This window comes from Giraffa tippelskirchi, chromosome 1 (genome assembly GCF_054371585.1).
Source record: "Giraffa tippelskirchi isolate mGirTip1 chromosome 1, T2T-mGirTip1v1.2.pri, whole genome shotgun sequence".
In the NCBI taxonomy this organism is placed as follows: domain Eukaryota; kingdom Metazoa; phylum Chordata; class Mammalia; order Artiodactyla; family Giraffidae; genus Giraffa; species Giraffa tippelskirchi.
This window is the reverse complement of record NC_137275.1, coordinates 203,199,301-203,222,024: the sequence shown is the minus strand read 5'-3', so window position 1 is coordinate 203,222,024 and position 22,724 is coordinate 203,199,301. Positions and strand designations below refer to the sequence as shown.

The window sequence follows — 22,724 nt, the reverse complement described above, 5'->3', positions numbered from 1 at the left end:
ATGTGTTAGTTAACCTATAGATCATCGTGGAATTCAGTGGCCTCCTTTTCAAGGAAGCTACAAAGCCTCCATAAGATCCAACACCTCTGCAGTTTCACACTTTGTAACAATGGGCCTTTCAAGTCCCCAGAGCATCACTGCTTAGATGAAGAACACACAGCTCACTACCATTCTGTTTGATTCAGGAAAACCTGAAGAGGAGCTTGTCAGATATAATTTCAATGAAATCTAGCAAGATGATGCCTCATATGCTTTGGAAATGTAAAGAGAAGATCATCGCTGCAGTTCATTTTTCCTGATCAGACACTGAGGTAATTAAAAACCTAAAGATGCTATGGAGAAAATCATCCTCTGAGATTCTTCTGAGTCTCTATTTTGAGCTTCTAAGATGTTGCTTGGAATGTAAACTTTCTGACTGCCAGTGTGTGCATTTCAAAGACCCCCACTGAAGTCCTGTGATGAATAAAGAAGACAGGGAATATGGAATCACAAATGCAAACCTGCCTTTGAAGAACTCTTGGACAAATGTTTCACTCAGAAGTGTTGAATCAGAATTCTCTCTCTCTCTTTTTTTCCCTAGATTGTGAGTTGAGTTACCTGCTCAATATGTTATACACATTTGAAAAGCAATTTGAAAGCAATACTGCAAAATGCTATAAGCCAACACTCCTTGTAGTCTCTAAAATTTAATTTCATGCCCAGGAGCTGTAAAGTAGAACTTCAGTGGGTCCAGTCTGGTATAAAAACATTAAATTAATAGAGCCCCCCAAATTGCCAGGGTATGCCACCAGTCGATATAGTAGATTCATATTTGAATTGTTTGTGAATTCAACTAAAAGTACACAATAACTAAACTCAAGGGCAGTGGAGAACACCCCAGCAGGTTTGCTGCCTGCCATACCCAGAGTGCCTCTGCCCCAGGAAGAGCAGGCTAAATGAAAAGTGAATTTGTTGTAGAAAAGAAGCCAATTCTGACTCCATGTTGGAGGTTTCTTTCACTTGGTTTCCATTGCATTTGTTATTACAATCATACATAATGGCCTGCCTCAAAGGACCCTGCCCCTCTGCCTGACTGTAAACTAAAGTGCCTTTGTTCAACTCATAGAGAGATAATTTGACCCTGCCCACCTATGAATAGAAGAGATTAACATATCCCTTCCAAAGGCTGACCCTTCCCAGAGATGTTTTTCAAGACTGAAGACCCTTTGTACTTACCTTTCTCACTGACTCTCCCTCTGTATTCTGCCTTTTGACTTGAGTTCCTCATTGCTTCTCTTTCTCTCTGACTCTATAAAAGAATCTGGCATCCAGATCCAGACAAGATGGTTACTTTGAGACATTAGTCTGCCATCTTCTTGTTCAGTTGGCTTTCTGAATAGTCATACTTTGCCTCAACATCTGCCCCTTTGATTTAGTGGCCTCTTGTGAGGCCAGCAGAATGAGCTTGAATTTGGTAACAAATTTACTTCTTATACCTCTCACTCCCCATGAATCTTGCAAGAAATGAGCACACTTCCAGGATAGGTGAATCTTAAATTTCATAGGAGGTCAGAACATGCCATTCTGAAATGCTTCACTTTGGCATAAGGGTTATCTGGAGCTGGAAACAATTGAGAAACAGCAGACACCACAGGTCTCTGCCCTACTCACCATTTGCACAAAATCAGGCTTAGAGATTTACTTCATCAGAGAATCTTCACAGCTCAGAGAGAGCAGGAGAGGACTCCAGGTGACAAAACTAAACAAACAACTGTTTTCTTCCATTATTTCCCCTCATATATTTACTTTTCTATATCTGCCACTCCTAAAAGCTGGATACCCTTTTCCTGTGTCTTTTCATTTCTGTACAAGTATGTTCTTTTATGTAAGTCCAAGTTCGAATCAATCCTTTGAGTTACTTATCACTGAGTGCTCACATCCAAGTGCAGTGCACACATTCATAAATTCTTTTTGCTTTTCACTCTTTCATCTTCATTTGTCAATCTAATTTTCAAGGCCCCAGCTAAAAAGATAAGGCAAATGTTCTTTTTCTTCCCTTATAATTTTAAAATGTATGGTTTCAGTTTAATTGACATTCAAAGTAAGAAGCTGACCTGCATCCATAGGAGGGAAGAAAGCCACTGTAAAACTGTGTTGTGATCTGTGCACATGTTGGAAAAGAGTTCCCAAACATGAGGCAAAATGAGAGGGGAATCAAGTTTATTAGATTGGGGGATATAGTTAGAACAGTGGGGCTGGCTTAAGGGAGAGTTGAACACTTTCACAGGCTAATGGCCAATTTTTATAGCCTCAAGACAGAAAATTCCTACTGGAATGGTGGCATTAGGTGATTGGTTAGGATGCAATAGGATGGATAATAGGTTGGGTATTTTACCTAATATGGGGTCAGGGAACTGGCCAGTTTAGATCCTGAGGCTCATGGCAGCAATTGCTGTAGGAGTTGGTCAGTTTCAGAGATTTTTATCCTGTGACCTTGGTACAAGGCTCCACACCTGTGATCTTGATGTAGGGCTCCACAAATCGGTAGAGAAAGTTTTTCCTTCAGGCTTAACTTCCAAGTTGTCCTTTTCCCGAGAAGTTAATCTTCTTGTGTAGTATTGCTTACATATAATTTTCCCTTATGCTGACTCTAAGCATGGATGGTGTGCATGTGTGCTCATGTGTGGTATATGTGTCATGCATGCATGTATGTATATGTGTGTGTGTATATATGTGTAAATTCTAGAATGAAATTTCATTATCTACTAAGTCTAATAAAAATTTCTACCTAGAGTGGGAACACATACTACATAGGAACTCTACTTTCACATCATTAGAAATCCAGGGACCCTCAACCTTGCTCTCCTTTTCAGCTGGGAGAAAATCCTTCCATAGATGTCTGCACACATGTTTCAGGATTCAGCAAGCTCTGCTCTGGCCTTCCTAATATCTGATTTGTAAGGTGGTAAAATTCCTCTCCCTTGATTATCACTAAAATGTGGCTTATTTTGCTCTTGTGCTCCAAGTCATGGTAATTAATTTGACTGAAACTCATTAATCAGGCAGAAGTTGAGCTGTGCAGATTCCTGTAACCTGAATCTCCTTTCCTGCCCTAAATCATCCAAGTGTCAAAGGGGTAGATTCTCTGCTGCTTCCTCAGGTCAAAAATACATCATCTTTTATTAAGGAAATTCCCAAGTCTCTTGTGAATCTTAGCAACAGCCCCCCCCCCCACCCCCGTGACCCTGGCCTGGAGGGCATAATTATCTTAATGGCCTTTTGACTGAGCATCAGTCTCCCATTGTTAAAAATGTGTTCACTGTTCCTGTGACAGGAAAGCCCACCCACCCTGCCTTGCACAGCAAAAGATTAATTAAAAGAGGGAGTTCTCTTGCAATAAAACTCAAGGCAGAGAGGTGAGTTTTCTGCATGATAATGAAAAAAAGCCATTATGATGAAAATAAACCTTTGCTAAGCAAAGGTTAATTGGGGGAACAGCAGAAAGACTGACTGTGTCTGAAGTTATCTGTGCTGAGGCAGTGGTCTGTGCTCCTCTTAAGGCCCTGAGCTCTGTGCTGGCATTAGGGTCTGTGTTTCAGGGAGGTGCCAGGTTTTCATCCAGGACTACTGAATGGCAATGTGTTGCTCTCTGCTCCCCGACCAAGGACTGGTCCACAGAGCTGGGTAAGGATGTTAAGAAAAGCAAAAATAATGCCCTACTGATGCCCCAAGAAAAAATAATGGGGCTTGAATTTTCCCTTGGGGAAGAATTGGGGAGTGTGGGGAGAGGATGGGGGAAAGATGTGTCAACTGAAAAATCACACTGCATGAGAGTTATGAGCTAGGTTTTATTTGGGGCAAAAGGAGGGCTGCAGCCTAGGAGACAGCACCTCAGTAGCTCTGAGAAACTGCTCCAAAGAGGTATGGGGGAAAGTCAATATATGCGGTTTTAGTGAAGAGGGGGGAGGGTTCATGCAATCAAGCACCTACCTTTACAAAAGGTTTTCTACTGTCACCCTGAAGGGATTTAGTGCTTTTCTAGATGTGAGGAGATGCAAGGATTGGGCTAATAAAATCAGTTCCTGAAAATATCTATCTGAAGACTGATTCTGCCAGTTTTCCTGGAGCATGGAGTGCCTCATTCATGTCCTCCACCCTGAACTTCCTACAGGGTATGTCAAAGGTCTACGACTGAAGCAGCACAGGCTCCAGTTGTCACAGAGGCAGATGGCAAATGCCCTTGGCAAGTGCCAATTCATACAGTTGACAGATGTGAGTCTCTGCCAGATGTGCTGGGTAAAGTGATGTTGGGGAATGTGTTTGCACAGCTGGGCAAAGGAGCTTGGACTATGCATGATGTGGGTTTACTGGGTCAATTTTCAATGAAATCCCATGAGGAAGAAGCCCCTGAACAGTGGCCTCTTATCCCCCAGAGACCTATAGAGAAGGCTTAGAGAAAGCAGCGTTGAAAGAAAAATCCATGGTTGGCTGTACCCTGGCAGAGCTGATGGAAGCTCTCAGGCCTTCACTGGATTCTGTGATGGCTGCTCCCAAACCACGGTCAGGTGAAAGGTCAGGGAGGTAGCCCTGTTCCATGCCACCAAGTACCAGCAGCTCAGGCTACTTATGTGGAATGCACTTGGGTGTTTGGGAAGGAGGAAAAGTTGGAGGGGAAACTTAATACCGGATAGTGAAAGGACTCAGAGGCTGGTGGGTCAGAAAGAATTCTCCAGAGCCATAGGGAACTTGGGGGTGAAACAACTATTTGTTGCATGATGGTTCTCATTTCTGGGCTTTCCTGGTGGTTCAGCTGGTAAAGAATCTGCTTGTAATGTGGGATACCTGGGTTCTATCCCTGGGTTGGGAGGATCCCCTGGAGAAGAGATAGGATACCCACTCCAGTATTGTGGCCTGGAGAATTCCATGGACTATACAGTCCATGGATGGAGGAGCCTGGTAGGCTACAGTCTATGGGGTCGCTAAGAGTCCGACACGACTGAGCGACTTCACTTTCACTTTTCTCTTTCATGCACTGGAGAAGAAAATGGCAACCCACTCCAGTATTCTTGCCTGGAGAATCCCAGGGACGGTGGAGCCTGGTGGGCTGCCGTCTATGGGGTCACACAGAGTCGGACACAACTGAAGCAACTTAGCAGCAGCAGCAGCATACAGTGCATGGGGTTGCAAGGAATTGGACATGACTGAGCAACTTTCACTTTCACTTTTTCTCATTTCTAGAGCATGAATTGATGAAGATATAGAGTGTCTAGGAAACATTCTCCATAGTCATGGCCACTTGGCAGCTATAGGTCAATGTATTGAGGGCACACCTCATGATCCTAGAGTATGGCCCAAGCATACTTTGATGGAGGTTAAACTGCTACCAATTTTCAGTTGGTTAGTGATCCTCACTTCTTTGCAGACTTACCATTGGGTGCTTTAGGTATGCACCCAATGGCTTGGATATAGTGTTACTATATCAAAGTGAGTTGTGTGATCGCGTAACCTCTGAGAAGCCAGAGCCTCCATTCTGGTGCATGTACCAACTGAAGTTGAGTGCCTCTGGCTCTCCCTGTCTTCGAGTCTCCGGTAGCCCAATGTACCAACTAGCCATTATTCTTCTGATATAAGCACTTGTGTGAATACAACCTGATGAGGGAAGCTGCTTCAATGTGGGCTGTTTGTGATTTTTCAGCCCAATGCCCTTTGTGGAGATAAGTCAGCAGAAGTTTCAAGCTCTGTGAGCATCTGAGAAATGAGAGGAGACACTAAAAGAAAACTATAAACTGTGATTCACCCTTGGATAGTGACACAACCACCAGTGCTGCAAGGAGCCTCCTAGAAGTTTGCAGTCTAAGATGGATAATCATGTCAAAAATCTCTAACACCATCTCGGTTGGGCACATAAGGCAGGAAACATTTAAAGTATGATGCATGTGGATTGTCAGACTCTAAATCAAAGGCACACAGTACACCAATATCCTGTGCATTTAGTGTATCCTAGACTTTAGGGTGGTATTCACCCATGGATCCACGCCATCAATTTGCAGAATAAAAATAACAGACAGGAAAGTCTGTTGCTGATATATTTAAGGGCACCTGTTAGTGACAGAGCTTCCTTTCAGGCATCTGAGATTTGGCAGCCAGGCTCTGGACAAAGGGGGACGCCACCTACTCTGTCTCACATGGGAGAGGGTAGAAGAAGCCAGTGAGCTTGCATCTTCACTAGTAGCAAAGTAGCTTGTCACTTGTAGAACTGACTTGTGAATCCAGCATAGAAGGCAAGTGAGTATTGTATACATTAGCGGTTTTGAACGTCACTGTGCAGCAGAATCACCCAGAAGGCATATGAAAACGCACTTGCTGGACCCCCCAGCACCCATGAAGTCTCCAACTCAGCAGGTCTGAGGTTAAGCCAACAGATTTGATTTCCTAATAGAGTTCAGATAATGCCAATGATGTGGGTCAGTGGACCCCACTTTGAGAACCACTGCTGTCTATTGTAAGGATGTGGAAGAGCAAAAGTCACTGCTAGCTGGGGACCTCTCTGATAGAGCTGATATCTGTTTCATAAAATAGGTTCATCAGCTCTACAGAGGGCCCAGAAGCAGAGAAGGGGCATGTGTAAGACAGAGAGAAGTGCTCATGGAAACTCTCACTAAAGGTAACATGGATATTGCTGGGCTGTGAAAGGGCACCTTAGTCAACAATGTTACAAAATGCAAGTTCATGTGCCTAATGCACAGTGAGGCCAAACAAAGCAAAACATTGGGGTTGGGCGCAGAGAAAGATTCATTGCACGGCCATGCAAGGAGAATGGGTGGCTCATACCCCACAAAACCCTCAACTTCCCAAAGGTTTCAGCAAACCATTTTTAAAGACAAGATGAGGGAGGAGCAGGGTTAGTGGTTGCAAACTTTTTGGCATCAGAAGTCTCTGTTCTTGCAGCTGTACACGTAGGTCACGCTATTTCTATAAACCTCCAAGACAAATATTATTCTCTGTTCTGTAACTTTTATCTCTATATGAATGGAAAAGTGTTATAATATACCCTTGAGAATTATAACCTATATTATAGGTTATAATATACCTATTCTGTATATTTCAGGTTATTCACAACATTCTTAACTGAATGCTAAAGCAATAGAATACAAAGGTTAAAGTAAAAGAAACAGATCTAATAAGGAGTCAGATTTGTTCTTCCCCATTACAGCAGCACAGTCCAGAACTAGAACTTTCCCCAGAAGCTATGGATCCTCTCACCCTGAGACAATCCCTGTTGCCACAGATTGGGGGATAGCATGGACAAAGATAAGTCTTGAAGAGAGATGGGCATAACCCATATTCATAGTCATAAGGCCCTGCCCAGAGAGGTTTCTGATAATAATGGTATACTATAGGGAGTATTGCATCACCCCTGAAATATTTCTGGAAATAAAGAGTACTTCCTGAGGTCAGCCACAATGCTGATAAATTTGGAAAACAGAAGGATTGATTTTAAGGATAACTGAGGTGTAGGTTTTTTATTTTTTTTAAATAAAATGATAGATAGATGACATTTATTAAACAAACAAAAAAAAGAAGAAAGAAAGAAAGAACATAAAAACAAAACAAATCTGACCCCAGGAACCTGTTGTATTTGGCAGAAGGCATTGCTTACAACCACCTGTCAAGATGATTCAGGCCAGAAATTCCTTGGAAATAGCATGCCTTAATATGCTGTCCTCAAAGCTAGACTTGAAACCAAGACATTGCATTCACTACATTGGATGACTTTACTTACCACTCCTAGAAAGAAATCTTCTATCTCAGCACAGATATTGTAGGAAAATCTTCTTGGGTTTTGCTTTACCCAGACCTATCCAGAAAAAGTGGGTGCATTTGGGATACTGTCAAAATGGAATGCAAGCTTTTGGTGGGAACAGAAGACAGAAGACTGAGGCCTTCGATGAAGAACTCAATGCAGAGAACAAGGTACACCTTATCATGTAATAGGGAAGAACAAATCTGACACCATATTATATCTGCTTCTTTTAATTTAACATTTGTATTCTCTTGCTTTTGCTTCAAGTTAATAATTCTACCTATAGCCTGAAATATACAGGATAGTTCATGCTCAAGGCTCTGACTTTAAGGGTATAATACTCTTCCATTCATGCAGAGAGAAAAAGTTGTAGAACAGAGAATAACATTTGTCTTGTTCAAGGTTTACAGGGATATTGTGACCTGACCTGTGTGGACGCCTGCAAGAACAAAGAATTCTGAAAGCAAGAACTCTGCAACAACCAACCACACCCCAGCCCTTTTTTAGTATAAAGGAAGCCTGAATTTCACTTTGTCCACATTGTGGCTGAAATCATTTACAGAGAAAACTTGAGTTTCTGAGGGTAAGATACTTTATTTCAGATAAGATCCTAATCATAGTAAAAGGAGTGGAGGAAAAGTTGATTTTAAGGGTTACTCTAGGCCAATCAAGGTTACAAATAAAAAATTATAAATACAAATTATTTTTATGCATTTGAATGTCTCTATAGTATTGTTTGCATTTATGTAAACATCTTTGCTAACATATGCTCTGCAGCTGAGAAGTTTTACTACCCTTGATAGTAAACGTGATACTGTTGTATTATATAAAGTGAAGTCACTCAGTCGTGTCCGACTCTTTGCGACCCCATGGATAAGTGAACCTATAAAATTGAAGATATTCAAAAGTGTTTCTTCGAATAGCCAGATTTGCATTATACTCTTGGGAACCTATCTTCGCTAAAATAAATCATTGGGTCAGAATATTAAGACCATTGCCACAGAGTTTGCATTTGAGCGAGGATAAACACATAGTCAGGGAGTAAGGCAAGATTAAAATAGTAAACACGGCAGCACTGGTTCACTTGTGCTGCTGCAGACTAGCGCATGTTAATATCTCTTTACAATAATATTCTGATCCTGTCTATGTCAGCATTCAACTTTATTTGGGATTACACATTAAGTGTCTAAGTTAGCACCCTAAAGCAAGAAGACTGATTATCATCCTGCATTTCTAAGAAGAAAAGAGATGGTTAATATGAACAAGAAACAGTCATTTGACACAATTCTAGCTTGTTTGTCTTTTTCCTTTCAGTATATTATATTTTGAAAATGTTCAAACACAGAAATGTTGAAAGAATGAGAAGGTGAACATTTACATGACCACCACCCAGGTTCTACATTTTTCTATACCTGCTTGTGTGCTTATCTATTCATCCATCCTTCCTTCTATTCACTCTATTCATCCATCAGTATGAATGAACATTTTTGATGCATTTCAAAATAAGCTACAGACATAATTTTCTTTCACTCTGAAATACCTCGGCATGCAGATCATCACCTTGAGTTCAATATTTGTTATCTGTTTTATATTATTTGTGGTTAAAAGTTCAAATCTGAAGAAGACCATTTAATGTTTTGACAAATGCATGTACCTGTATAATCCAAATCCCTACCACCAAATAGAACTTTGCATCCCTCCAGAGGATTCCATTGCGCCCCTTCCCAGTCAATTCCAGCCACCTCCATCCTACCAGCAGGACCACTATTTATATCTTTTCAACCGTTAATTAGTTTGCCTATTGATTGGTTCATTTTTGTCCCTCTTGCGCAATTGAATAAAAAACAATCTTAAAGATTTTGCTTTCAGACTAATGAAACTTCAATATTTCAGTAGATATTCATTTTTTAATATTTAGGGACAATTTCTAATAACAATGAAGAAAAGGTCTCACAAACAATGTCAATAAAAATTTCTAATGTGTTTGAGGAAAGTGCAGTCTCTTAAAGGAGGCAGATCTTGCCAAAAGGGAGGAGGATTTATTGTGTTCCTCGAGGTAGCTTGACTGTTGAGAAGAGGAAAAAAAAAAAAAGGAAAATTCATTTGTTGAATATTGCCTGAGGGAAAATCAAAGCAACTCTATGTTTTCATTTGTCCATGACATGATGGTGTTTTCTTTCTCTCACATCACAGGGCAGCAGAGCATTTTTCCTCCCACGAGCTCTGCTTGAGTTCTTCTTCCCTGTTTTACTTTCAGAAGGCACTTTCCTGAGACAACAGGACTCTCTGCAGGCTGCATGATTTAACCTGCAAAGTGAGATATTTCAGAATCCAGAGGTTCTGGGGCCTTGCCTCCTGGAAAACACAGAGGACTTACCATAGATTATTTCCAGTGGGCTGCCCTGGCAAGCCCAGAATAGAAACACAGTGGGAAAGTGGCAAAACACGTGTCTCATCTCTCTTCTCAGTTCTTGTTCAGCAAGTCAATTGAAATTGGAACACTGTGTTTGTCAAAACCCCAAACTATTCTGGTTGTGCACAGCAGCGCTCCCACACTTTAATCAATCCTTATTTTACCATCAGCTGCAAATATTAATTCACTTATTCACTCATTCATTCATCAACTTATCCATTCCTAGCATTGGATGTCTCCCCCAAAATGGTTTTTCCATTTCCTTTCAACCATGATGCAAACCAGATTTATCCTCAACCCTTTCCTCCATCACTGTAGTCAATCTATGACTGACTTCTTTCTGTTTTCCCTCCCCCAAATCTCTAGAACATGTTTGTCTCTATTCATTCATGAAATAAGTATCTTTGAGCATCTGTGTGTCCCAGATGTCATTTGTTCAGCCGGAATACAGTGGCCCATGAAACAGAAAAGGCTCCTGTCCTCCCAGACAGTCCACTTTAGGGAGAAGAAATACCCAAAGAAACATGTTGAAATTTTAGATAATGCTGTGAATCGAAGAAATTCAAAACTAAGGCTCTTGTAACATGGTATGAAGAAAGAGAGAGAGCAACAATTTAGAGTGCAATTATGGGAAGCTTTTTTGAGGTGAAGCTGTTGCAACCAAGATTCTAATAATGAGAAGAGATGGTCGTGTGATGGTCTGGTTGGGACTTTCAGGCAGAGGAAAGGAATTGGCAACACCTTACGTTTATCTATTCCCCTGGTGGCTTGGACAGTAAAGAATCTGCCTGCAATGTGGGAGACATGGGTTTGATCCCTGGGTCAGGAAGACCCCCTGGAGAAGGGGACAACAACCCACTCCAGTATTCTTGCCTAGGAAATCCCATGGACAGAGGAGCCTAGCAGGCTACAGTCCATGGGATTGCAAAGAGTCAAACCTGACTTAGCGACTAACATTTCATTTACTTTTATCTACCATCACTTTTACTTTGGTCCAACTAACTGGTCTACCATGATGTATGGGTGCTCTGATATATTATGTCTTTCATACTAAGCTTTCTGTAATGTAAACCATATTCCATCAATTTCCCTATCCTCTTGTCATTCCCATCAAAATGTCCTATAGCTTTCTACTACTTTTTTGGGGATACAGTCCTTAACATAACAACAGGCAACCAGACCATCCAGGGCCTGCCTTACATCCCTCTACGGCTACATGTTACAACACAATTTCCTGGTCCCACTGACCTTCTTTCAGTCTTCCAGTCCATTGGGCTTACATAGATGACATTTACCCAGTGTCAGAGTGGCTCATTTATTCCCCTATTTTTGAATTAATTCAATTTCATCCTGTAAATTCCAAATGATTCATCACTATCCCAAGAAAGCCTTCCCTGACCTATTTTTTAGAACCAAATGTCCAAATTACATGTTTTTAGGGAACAATTGTCTCCCATGTATAGCACTTTTCACTTCAGTAATTTTCGATATAGTTTAGTTTATTTGGTTTATGTCTCTCCATAAGATTCTACGTTTATAAGAGGAACCTCCTTGGAACATAACTTAGAACATAATTTTTCTTTTTTTAAATATTAAATTGATTGATCATGAATTACTTCTGTGAATTTGAAAGTTGTCAGCATAGAGAAGACATTCTAAGACATTACAAAGGATGAGCTCACCTTGGGAGATGATAAGCAGAATCAGTACTGGGCACCTGAGCCATGGGCAAGTCTACCTTTACAGAACCAAAGAAGGAGAGTCAACCAAGGAAATAGAAGTGGAGCAGCCAGAGGGGCACTCCCTGAAAAGGGAAAGGGGAGAACTCTGTCTCTCACACCAGGAAAGGAACTCTCCTAGTCTATTTGGGCTACTGTAACAGACACTTACAAGCAACAGAAATTTACTTCTCACAGTTCTGGAGAACAAGTCCAACATTAAGTGACCAGATTCAGTGTCTGATGAGAGCTCTCCATCTGGTTCAGAGATGACCATCTGCTCACTTGTGGCCTCATGAGGCAGACAGGGCAAGAGAGCTCCCTGGGGTCTCTTTATGAGGGTGTTAATTCCATTATGAAGGCTCCAACTTCAAGACTGAATCACCTCCTAAAGGTCCTACCTCTGAATACCATTACATTGGAATTAGGTTTCGATGTATGAATCTGGGGGAGACAAAACTTTCAGTCTATAGCAGAGACTGTGCTGAAGAAGAGAGAGGTCAACTCTTTGGAATGCTGCTGTGTATGACAGTGTTTTAGGAAATAAACAAAAAAAGAACATAAATGGAAATAATTCATATACACAAATACACACACATGCATGCATACTGTTTGGGAAATATTCTTAGAAGACTTTTAAGCACCTAACCAAATTGTGTGTGGGTGTGAGTGTGTGTGTGTGTGTGTGTGTGTATTTGGGAGAGGGAAGTGATGAGCATTATTAAATAATCCTCAGGTGTCAGAATTATATGTTTTATCAGCAGCTAAAAGAAGACAGATTTTTTTTTGCTTACTTTTTAAAACATTTTTCTTTAGATTTTGTGACAGTACTGTTCTAACAAAGTATTCATTTTTTGCAAATAATAAGCCATATTAAATAATCTTAAAGGAATCCTAAAATAGAACTCAGGTAAGTTACTATTTAATAAAGAAGGTATATAAGATACACATAAGAGGGCCCTTGGTAAATATTTTGAAAATAAGTTTTTTCTCCTGCAGAAATTATTTCTTATATTTAATATAAAACAAGAAATCTAATTTTCTCAAAAATGTGGAAACAGTTTTCATGACACAGCAGCTTGGTGTGTTGAAACAATCACAGGCGATGTGTAGAAATAGTACTTCTCTGGCTCTGCCCCCAGACTCTCTGAAGGAGCATTAGTGACCCTTAGGTGATCATGAAAATACAAATCCTGAATCCAGGGTACTCTTAAGAGTCCTTGTGGTTACCTGCCAGTGACCAATGAAGACTTCAGGACTAGTGCTGGCTGCCTGATGTTTGCAGCAAAATCAGCAAAATCATTTCTGCATGCCCCCAGACCCTTTCCCTGTGCAATCTGCAGCCCCCCACGGCTGCAGGCACAAGACCGCTGCTCTCAGTATTCAGAAAGATCTGATAAAAAGTGATTATTCTTTCACTGAATTGATCACAATGGAAACAATCCATGCTTGGACTGGAAAACAATCTAAGCAAAAATACCGTTTCTGTACTACAAATAACAACCTGCAACCCTCATTTGCCAAGTTAAATCAGAATCTAATCTTCTTTGAAACCAAGAATTCAGATAAGCTCAAAACAATTCTCTCCATGAATCTGAGACAAACAATCCCTGACCTGATCCTGAGTCACAGAGGGAAATTGTGAAACTGGCTTCAGCTGGAAATAAAACCCCAAACTAGCCCATGAGACATACATTGATCAGAAATCAATAGTTTATGTAAATGGGTCCAGGGTGGGTAGCTGGCTACACATTGGAGTGACAAAGGTGCTGAGACCTACTGTTTTTTCCCTTCTGCCTTCAACAGCTTCCTCTGTAACCCTCTAAACTTATTACTACATATTTAGCAATAAACATAAAACAAAGATAAACTCGTAACTGATCATAACACTTTTCATCTCGCCACATTTATGCTAGCTTAAGTTACTCTTGAGCTTCCCTGGTGACTCACTGGTAAAGGCAGTTTCCATCCCTGGGTCAGGAAGATCCCCTGGAGCAAGAAGTGGCAACCCACTCCAGTATTCTTGCTGGGATAATCCCACGGACAGAGGAGGCTGGCGGGCTACAGTCCATGGGGTCGCAAAAGAGTTGGACACAACTAAAACAACAACACAACAAAATTACTGGGAATTTATCTTCATGCATTGATTGGCTATTTTCTGTGAGCCTCTGTGTGAAGATAATAGGCCCGTGTCTTTGGGGGAATAATAATTCTCGGAAAAAGAGAGTGAGCAAGAAACAGGAGAAGAGAGGCAGGGAAGCAGTAGGTGATCACTTTTACTGAAATTGCAGAGCTGTAATCATCTGTAAGCTGAAAGTTTAGATGGAACATTTTCAGGTCATTTCTACAGAAGCTCAAGGGCTAGAATTATTTACAATACTTAAATATTTAGGTAAAAAAATTCAGGAAGAAAAAAAATGTATCTTTCTTTCAGCATTACTAAGCCTAAGGCTTTTTAAAACCTCACATACTAGTATCACTTAATTATTCTTAAGGAAAAGGTGAATTCAGAAGGCTTTTTATTATAGTTCAGCTTTCTGGGAAGAAGTAAGCTCATGTTAAGCAAATGACAAAGGAAAGTTCTCTATGTCAAAACATGGCTAACGGGAGAGCGGTGTTTCTGGCTTGGGATGCACTATATCAGGGCTACAGGAATTATATACTGTGTCACTGCTGTTCATCATTGGAAGAAACCTAACATTTCCCTAATGGGAAACAATTGCTGCAGAGTGGGCTCTGATGCCTTTATTTGTACTGAGGAGCGTAGCTAGTTCACCCTGTAATTATAGTGACACAACAAACCTTGGCAAACGTTGGCAAAGCAGAGCAACTTTCAGCGTCGCGGAGTCCTGAGATGCGGGAGTTCTTGGAGTCATGCGGTCTCTCTCGGAGTCATGCGGTCTCTCTCAGTGGCTCGCATTGACCTTCCGCGGTGTCATTTCCAATACTCCTAGGGGGCTGTGGTCCATCACCGTGTCTGAAACTTTCCTGACACAGAATCCAGAATCAGTTTTTGAGATAGAGGGATCGAACCTCCTCCACAAATCAACCACATTGAAATCTCCAGGTTTAAGAATTTGAATGTGGACACTCACTTTTCAGAAACACTGAGACATCCTGGAGCTCCTTCCAGGTCTAACGGTCTATGAGGATTGCAGCTAGTCGTTCTCAATAAAAACAGAAGAGCTGGCATTTGAGAACCACCCAAGGAGCCTTGTCTCAGAACACAGATTCCTTTTTCTCACAACCCTCAGTTACACTGAAGTCTCCGATGGAGTTGGTTGTAGGTGTGTTTTGAAGTGACTTCCAAAGTAGTTACAACCTCCCTAGGCAGCTGCTCATCTAGGACTTTGATATGCAGGATGACAGCTCAGGTGCTGCTCATTCGGTCAGTGCTTTTTTTTTTATGGAGCACCCACCATTTATTTATTCAAAAAATTGTAGTGCTTATTGTTTCCTACCCCCACATGTTTCAGGTCAAATAAAGCACATCATAGAGTTTTAAGCTCTGAAGATAAAACAAGAAAATACAAGTTTGGTGACAACATGACCCATGACACTTACAGTCTAGTTAAACAAGAAAAAGAAAAAAAAACACAAGGAAAATGCTTCAAAGACAAGTGTATGTCAAGCAATCAGGAGACTCCAGTTCCAAAAGGAAGTATGGTTGAGGCTCAAGTAATGATAAACTCAGTAGCTGTCTTGAAGAAGAAGACTTCACTCTTCTTGAGAAAGCAACAGTGGGATAATACCCGGTAGAGAGAAAAGGAAGGCAGCGTAATGTATGGGGAAACTGCTCTCTTAAGAAAACACAAAATTTAACAAAACTGTATTGTATTTTTTCTGGGAAATTTAATTTTCCCCTGGTTTTTGTCAAACGGCATGCATTTTTATTCTGATTCTGAAATCAAATTTGTGCATCCTTTGCATATACATCCTTTGCATGTATAATATTTGCATTCATGTCTACAACTTTGAATTTACTATAAGTGCATGGAAATAATTATCCATCTCGAGAACTGACAAATGCATATCTATGTGATGAAGATAACCATCCTAACCAGTTTGCTCTATTAAAAAGGAAGAGTAAGAAAAGGAAGAGGAGCAGAGGAAGAAGAAGGTGGAAGGAGAGAGAGGAGGAAGAAGAGGGGAAGGAGGAAAGAAAGAGAAATAAAAAAGGAATAATAAAAATAATAATGGAGTATTTGAGAATAGATGACTACCGTAAGCACCACCAAAATAAAAACCTGAAACAGAGGTGAGTCACCCGCCTGATGAATCTTGCATAAGTCAGAAAAATAAGGAATAGATTGGTCAAAGCCCACATGAAACTCAGGAGCATTGAGTAGAGAGTTCTAGATTGTTTACTGTAGGAAACTGGGCTTGGCACATTCACATGTTTTTCATTTTAATTATACATGGAACTTTCTGGAAGTGATATCTGAAAGTAAGTGGCAAACTAATCTCGCCTTAGGATAGCTAACCTTAAGGGATGGTGTGCCAAGACTTTATTTGTTCCATTCCCTAAAAGAAGTGGTAGGAAGCAAGAGGGGGGTCACCCCCAACAAAACTCCACCACCATTGCCTTGAAAATCACTGAAATTTATGAGACCTGACACCACAATGGTGGGATTCCTGGTGATCTCAAGATTCTAGTAACAGGAAGAGCAGCAAGTTGGGAGGCAGGCTCGAATGTGAAGGCTGCAAGGAGGCCTGTCTTCTCTCAGTTCTTTGCCATAATTGATAGGCAATCAATTATGACCTCATCAATAGCTGGCTCCTGGCCCTTAAGTATCAGCCTTATACTCATGTTCCCACAGCATCCTTGGCAGTACAGTCTTCATTCATGGTGAGGGAAACCTTTCCAAGTGAAATAACATATCATGTTTGCCTCTGCATGGGAAATGTTTGAAATATACCCACTGATGTAAGTTGTAAGAAAATTGGCGTATATTTTAATTGGTTATAAGTATTATTCCCTAGTCATATAATGGTGCACTATGTTGTTAGAGGCAATTATTTTTATTCCCATTAAAAGAGTTCCTCAGTTAAAAGTTAAAAAACTACTAGAAGTATGCAATACAGTATGATCTTGTATGCACATGTACAGACACACACAATACACACATTACCACACACCATACATACATATACATTCCATAAATATTTTAAGTATGAACTTACACAAATTTATATACTCTTACATTTTTGTATGATGATATTAAAATTCTTTTTAGGAGTCAATAAACCAAAATGCTAAGACTTGACCTAAGGATACTGTGGTTATCAGTGATTTTCACCTTTTACCATTTCTTAGTTTTTCAAAGATGTGAATTTTTTCTCCAATTCAAGATGGATTATGAGTAAAGAGCAAATGTTCCTTTGAGATATTCATAGTTTATATCATCACCCTTCATTTCAAAAAGTTGCCAAGAGTGCATCACGTCCCTGTTAGGAGGAAGCATGAGCTGATGGGCACATTCAGATGGAGAAGGAGGCTGCTGAGAGAAGAGAGAGGTAGCTACAGATGCTGCAGGCTGACTGTGCTCCTTCCAGATGCAGCACACCACTCAGATACCAGATCTCATGTCATTTTGCTACCCAGAGTTTGCCAATTGCTCATGACAACCAACAATAATAGATGAAACTTATAGCACTTCTACCACCACAGTCCCCATCCCAAACCATCCTAGGGCAAAAAAGGGCATCACAAACTCTCATGGATCCACATGGGGAAGGGGATTGTGCAGGGCCAGGAAGTAGGCTTGTAGCATTGTGGTTGAAAGTTCTAGGGTCCCGAGAACCTTGCAGAGGGAACTGAGAGGAGGACTATGCTGAGAAACAACATGCCCTGTCAGTACCACCAACGCCTAACCCCATGGGGAATAAAAGACTGAAGGAAGGCTGGAGTAAGGACCTGTAGGGCATGAGGTCTAGAGTAAAGACGACAATTGCCCAGGTCCAGTGGTGTTATGGTAAATCACTTCTCTCCTGAAAAAATAAAAATTTAAAAGCACTAATTTGTAGGATTTTCAGATTTTAATGATGTAATTCTCTATGGCCAACTTTAGGCTGCTAATAGCTATATGGTATAGGAAGGAAGAATTCAATAATGTTTAATACTAACCTCTAGCCAGCCAGTGCAAGCTGGCTCTACTTCTTTGTTCCTAGTTTGGAAATCCCCATAAACAGACAAGTAAAAGAAATAAACATCATTCCCATTACTCAGAGACTGAGATGATTCTGATAAAGGTAATGCCCTAAGCCTTTGTAAAATGTCACAGCCCACCCATATTTTCCACCCACAAAATAGTCAGCAAATGTGCCCCCTTTCTTAACAGCCTCATAAAAGATCCTCCTCCTCCAGGCACATCACTCAAGTCTTTGAATTCCTTTTTCTTTTTTAAAATTGGAGTGTAGTTGATTTACAATGTTGTGTTAGTTTCTGCTGTATAATGAAGTGAATCATCTATTTGTTGTTGTTGTTCAGTCACTAAGTCTTGTCTGACTCTTTGTGACCCCATGAAATGCAGCTTGCCAGGTTTCCTGTCCTTCACTATCTCCGGGCGTTTTTTCAAATTTATGTCCATTGAGTTGTTGATGCCGTCCAACCCTCACATCCTCTGCTGCTCCTTTCTCTTCCTGCCCTCCATCTGCCCCAGCATCAGGGTCTTTTCCTGATGTGTCTTCTCTTCACATCAGGTGGCCAAGAACTGAAGCTTCAGCTTCAACATCAGTCCTTCCAGTGAATATTCAGGGTTAATTTTCTTTAGGATTGACTGGTTTGATTTTGTAGTCCAAGGGATTCTCAAGAATCTTCTACAGCAGCACAGTTCAAAAGCATCAATTCTTTGATGCTCAGCTTTCTTTATGATTCAACTCTCACATCCATACATGACTACTGGAAAACCATAGCTTTGACTATATAGAGCTTCGTCAGCAAAGTGATGTCTTTCATTTTTAATATGCTGTGTAGGTTTGTCATAGTTTTCCTTCCAAGGAGCAAGCATCTTTTATGGCTGTAGTCACTGTCCACAGTGATTTTGGAACCCAAGAAAATAAACCTGTCATGGCTTCCACTTTTCCCCCTTCTATTTGCCATGAAGTGATGGGACCAGATGTTGTGATCTTCATTTTTTGAATGTTGAGTTTTAAGCCAGCTTTTTCACTCTCCTCTTTCACCTTCATCAAGAGGTTCTTCAGTTTCTCTTCACTTCCTGCCATTAAGGTAGTATAATCTGCATATCTGAGCTTGTTGATATTTCTCCTGGCAATCTTGATTCCAGTTTGTGATTCATCCAGCCTGGCATTTCACATGATGAACTCTGCATATAAGTTAAATAGGCAGAGTGACAAGATACAGCCTTGTACTCCTGTCCCAATTTTGAACCAGTCAGTTGTTTCTTGTAAGATTCTAACTGTTGCTTCTTAACCCACATCCAAGTTTCTCAGGAGACAAGTAAGGTGGTCTGGTATTCTTATCTGTTTAAGAATTTTACATAGTTTGCTGTGATCCACACAGTCAAAGGCTATACGCATACACATATACCCTCCTTCTTGAGCCTCCCTTCCCCCAGCCCATCCCACTCCTCTGGGTCATCAGAGCCCTGAGTTGAGCTCCCCATACTATATTGCAGGTTCACACTAGCCATATATTTTTAAACATGGTAGTGTATATATGTCAATCCTAATCTCCCAATTTGTCCCACCATCTCTTCCCCCTCCACCCTCCCCAACTGTGTCCACATGTGTCTTTTCTACATCTGTGTCTCTACTTCTGTGGTGGAACTAGGTTCATCCATACCGTTTTTCTAGATTCCATATGCATGTGTTAATATATGGTATTTGTTTTTCTCTTTCTGACTTCACTCTGTTAATCTCTAGGTCATCAACATCTCTACAAATGGCCCAATTTGTTCCTTTTAATGGCTGAGTAATATTCCATTATATATATGTACCACTTCTATATCTATTCATCTGTCAGTGGACACTTAGGTTGTTTTCATGTCCTGGTTATTGTAAATAGTGCTTCAATGAACATTGGGGTACATGTGTCTTTTTAAATTATTTTTTTCTTAGGGTATATACCTGAGATAGTAGGATTGCTGAGTAGTTCTATTTTTAGTTTTGTAAGGAAGTGTCATACTGTTCTCCACAGTGCCTGTGTCAATTTACATCTCCACCAACAATACAAGAGGATTCTCTTTTCTCTACACCCTCTCCAACGTTTATTGTTTGCAGATATTTTGATGATGGCTATTCTTACTGGTGTGAGGTAATACTTCATTTACAGTTTTCATTTGCATTTCTCTAATAATTGGTGAGATTGAGCATCTTTTCATGGACCCCTTGGCCATCTATATGTCTTCTTGGTACAAAACAGAAGTATAGATCAATAGTACAGGACAGAAAGTCCAAGATAAACCCAGCTATGAAAAACCAATGGTCACCTAATCTATGACAATTAGATTAGGTCACCTAATCTAGGTAACCTAATCTAACTCCCTGGTGGGTCAGACAGTAAAGAATCTGCCTGCAATGCAAGAGACTCAGGTTTGATCCCTGGGTTGGGAAGATCCCCTGGGAAAGGAAATAACTCACTCCAGTATTCTTGCCTGGAAAATCTCATGGATGGAGGAGCCTGGCAGGCTACAGTCCATGGGGTCACAAAGAGTTGGACATGACTGAGCAACTTCACTTTTTCACTTTCAATCTATGACAAAGGAGGCAAAAATACACAATGGAGAAAAGACTGCATCTTCAATACATTTTGCTGGGAAAACTGGACAGCTACATGTAAAAAAAAAAAAAAAGATATTAGAATACAACCTAACACAGTACACAAAAATAAGCTCAAATGGATTAAAGTCCTAAATGTAAGACTGGAGACTATAAAATTCTCAGAGGAAAACATAGTAAAAAAAACTCTGACATAAATCACAGCAAGATCATTCATGACCCACTTCTTAGAGCAACACAAATAAAAACAATAAAAAATGAGTCTTCATGAAACTTTAAAAGCTTTTGCAAAGCAAAGAAAATCATAAAGAAGATGAAAAGCACCCTCAGAATTGGAGAAAATATTTACAAATGAAGCAACAGACAAAGGATCAATCTCCAAAATATACAAACAGTTCAGTTCATGCAGCTCTCTCTCTCTCTCTCTCTCTCTCTATATATATATATATATAAACATGCAAAATGCCAGATTGGGCGAAACACAATCTGGAATCAAGTTTGCTGGGAGAAATTTCAATAACCTCAGATACACAGATGACACCACCCTTATGGCAGATAGTGAAGAAGAACTAAAGGGCCTCTTGATGAAAGTGAAAGAGGAGAGTGAAAAAGTTGGCTTAAAACTCAGCACTCAGAAAACTAAGATCAAGGCATCCAGTCCCATCACTTCATGGTAAATAGATGGGGAAACAATGGAAACAGTGAGAGACTTTATTTTGGGGGGCTCCAAAATAACTTATATGCAGAGTACATCATGAGAAACGCTGGGCTGGAAGAAACACAAGCTGGAATCAAGATTGCCGGGAGAAATATCAATAACCTCAGATATGCGGATGACACCACCCTTATGGCAGAAAGTGAAGAAGAACTAAAGAGCCTCTTGATGAAGGTGAAGGAGGAGAGTGAAAAAGTTGGCTTAAAGCTCAACGTTCAGAAAACTAAGATCATGGCATCTGGTCCCATCACTTCATGGCAAATAGATGGGGAAACAGTGGAAACAGTGTCTGACTTTATTTTTTTGGGCTCCAGAATCACTGCTGATGGTGATTGCAGCCATGAAATTAAAAGACGCTTACTCCTTGGAAGGAAGGTTATGCCCAACCTAGATAGCATATTTAAAAGCAGAGACATTACTTTGCCAACAAAAGTCCATCTAGTCAAGGCTATGGTTTTTCCAGTGGTCATGTATGGATGTGAGAGTCGGAAGGTGAAGAAAGCTGAGTGCCGCAGAATTGATGCTTTTGAACTGTGGTGTTGGAGAAGACTCTTGAGAGTCCCTTGAACTGCAAGGAGATCCAATCAATCCATCCTAAAAGAGATCAATTCTGGGTGTTAATTGGAAGGTCTGATGTTGAAGCTGAAACTCCAATACTTTGGCCACCTCATGCGAAGGGTTGACTCATTGGAAAAGACCCTAATGCTGGGTAGGATTGGGGGCGGGAGGATAAGGGGACGACAGAGGATGAGATGGTTGGATGGCATCACCGACTTGATGAACATGGGTTTGGGTAGACTCCGGGAGTTGGTGATGGACAGAGAGGCCTGGTGTGCTGCAATTCATGGGATCGCAAAGAGTCAGACACGACTGAGCGACTGAACTGGACTGAAAATCACTGCAGATGGTGACTGCAGCCATGAAATTAAAAGACGCTTACTCCTTGGAAGAAAAGATATGACCAACCTAGACAGCATATTAAAAAGCAGAAACGTTACTTTGCCAACAAAGGTCCATCTAGTCAAAGCTACGGTTTTGCCAGCAGCCATGTTTGAATATGAGAGTTGGACTATAAAGAAAGCTGAGCACTGAAGATTTGATGCTTTTGAACTGTGGTGTTTGAGAAGACCCTTGAGAGTCCCTCAGACTGCAAGGAGATCCAACAAGTCCATCCTAAAGGAAATCAGTTCTGAATATTCATTGGAAGGACTGATTTTGAAGCTGAAACTCCGATACTTTGGCCACCTGATTCGAAGAACTGACTCATTTGAAAAGACCCTGATGCTGGGCAAGATTGAAGGTGGGAGGAGACAGGGACAGCAGAGGATAAGATGGTTGGATGGCATCACCAGTTCA

At 40.7% G+C, this 22,724-nt stretch overlaps 1 long non-coding RNA gene across 1 annotated transcript; it reads right to left on the bottom strand.

Annotated features, from left to right (window-relative positions):
• Positions 1-9,676: 9,676 nt before the first annotated feature.
• On the bottom strand, positions 9,677-16,617 carry LOC145529245 (uncharacterized). The gene is made up of 5 exons (XR_014071138.1): positions 16,399-16,617; positions 15,010-15,422; positions 14,717-14,902; positions 13,865-14,011; positions 9,677-10,090 (listed from the first exon to the last, which is right to left on the bottom strand). It is a non-coding gene; the product is annotated as an uncharacterized LOC145529245 (long non-coding RNA).
• Positions 16,618-22,724: the final 6,107 nt, after the last annotated feature.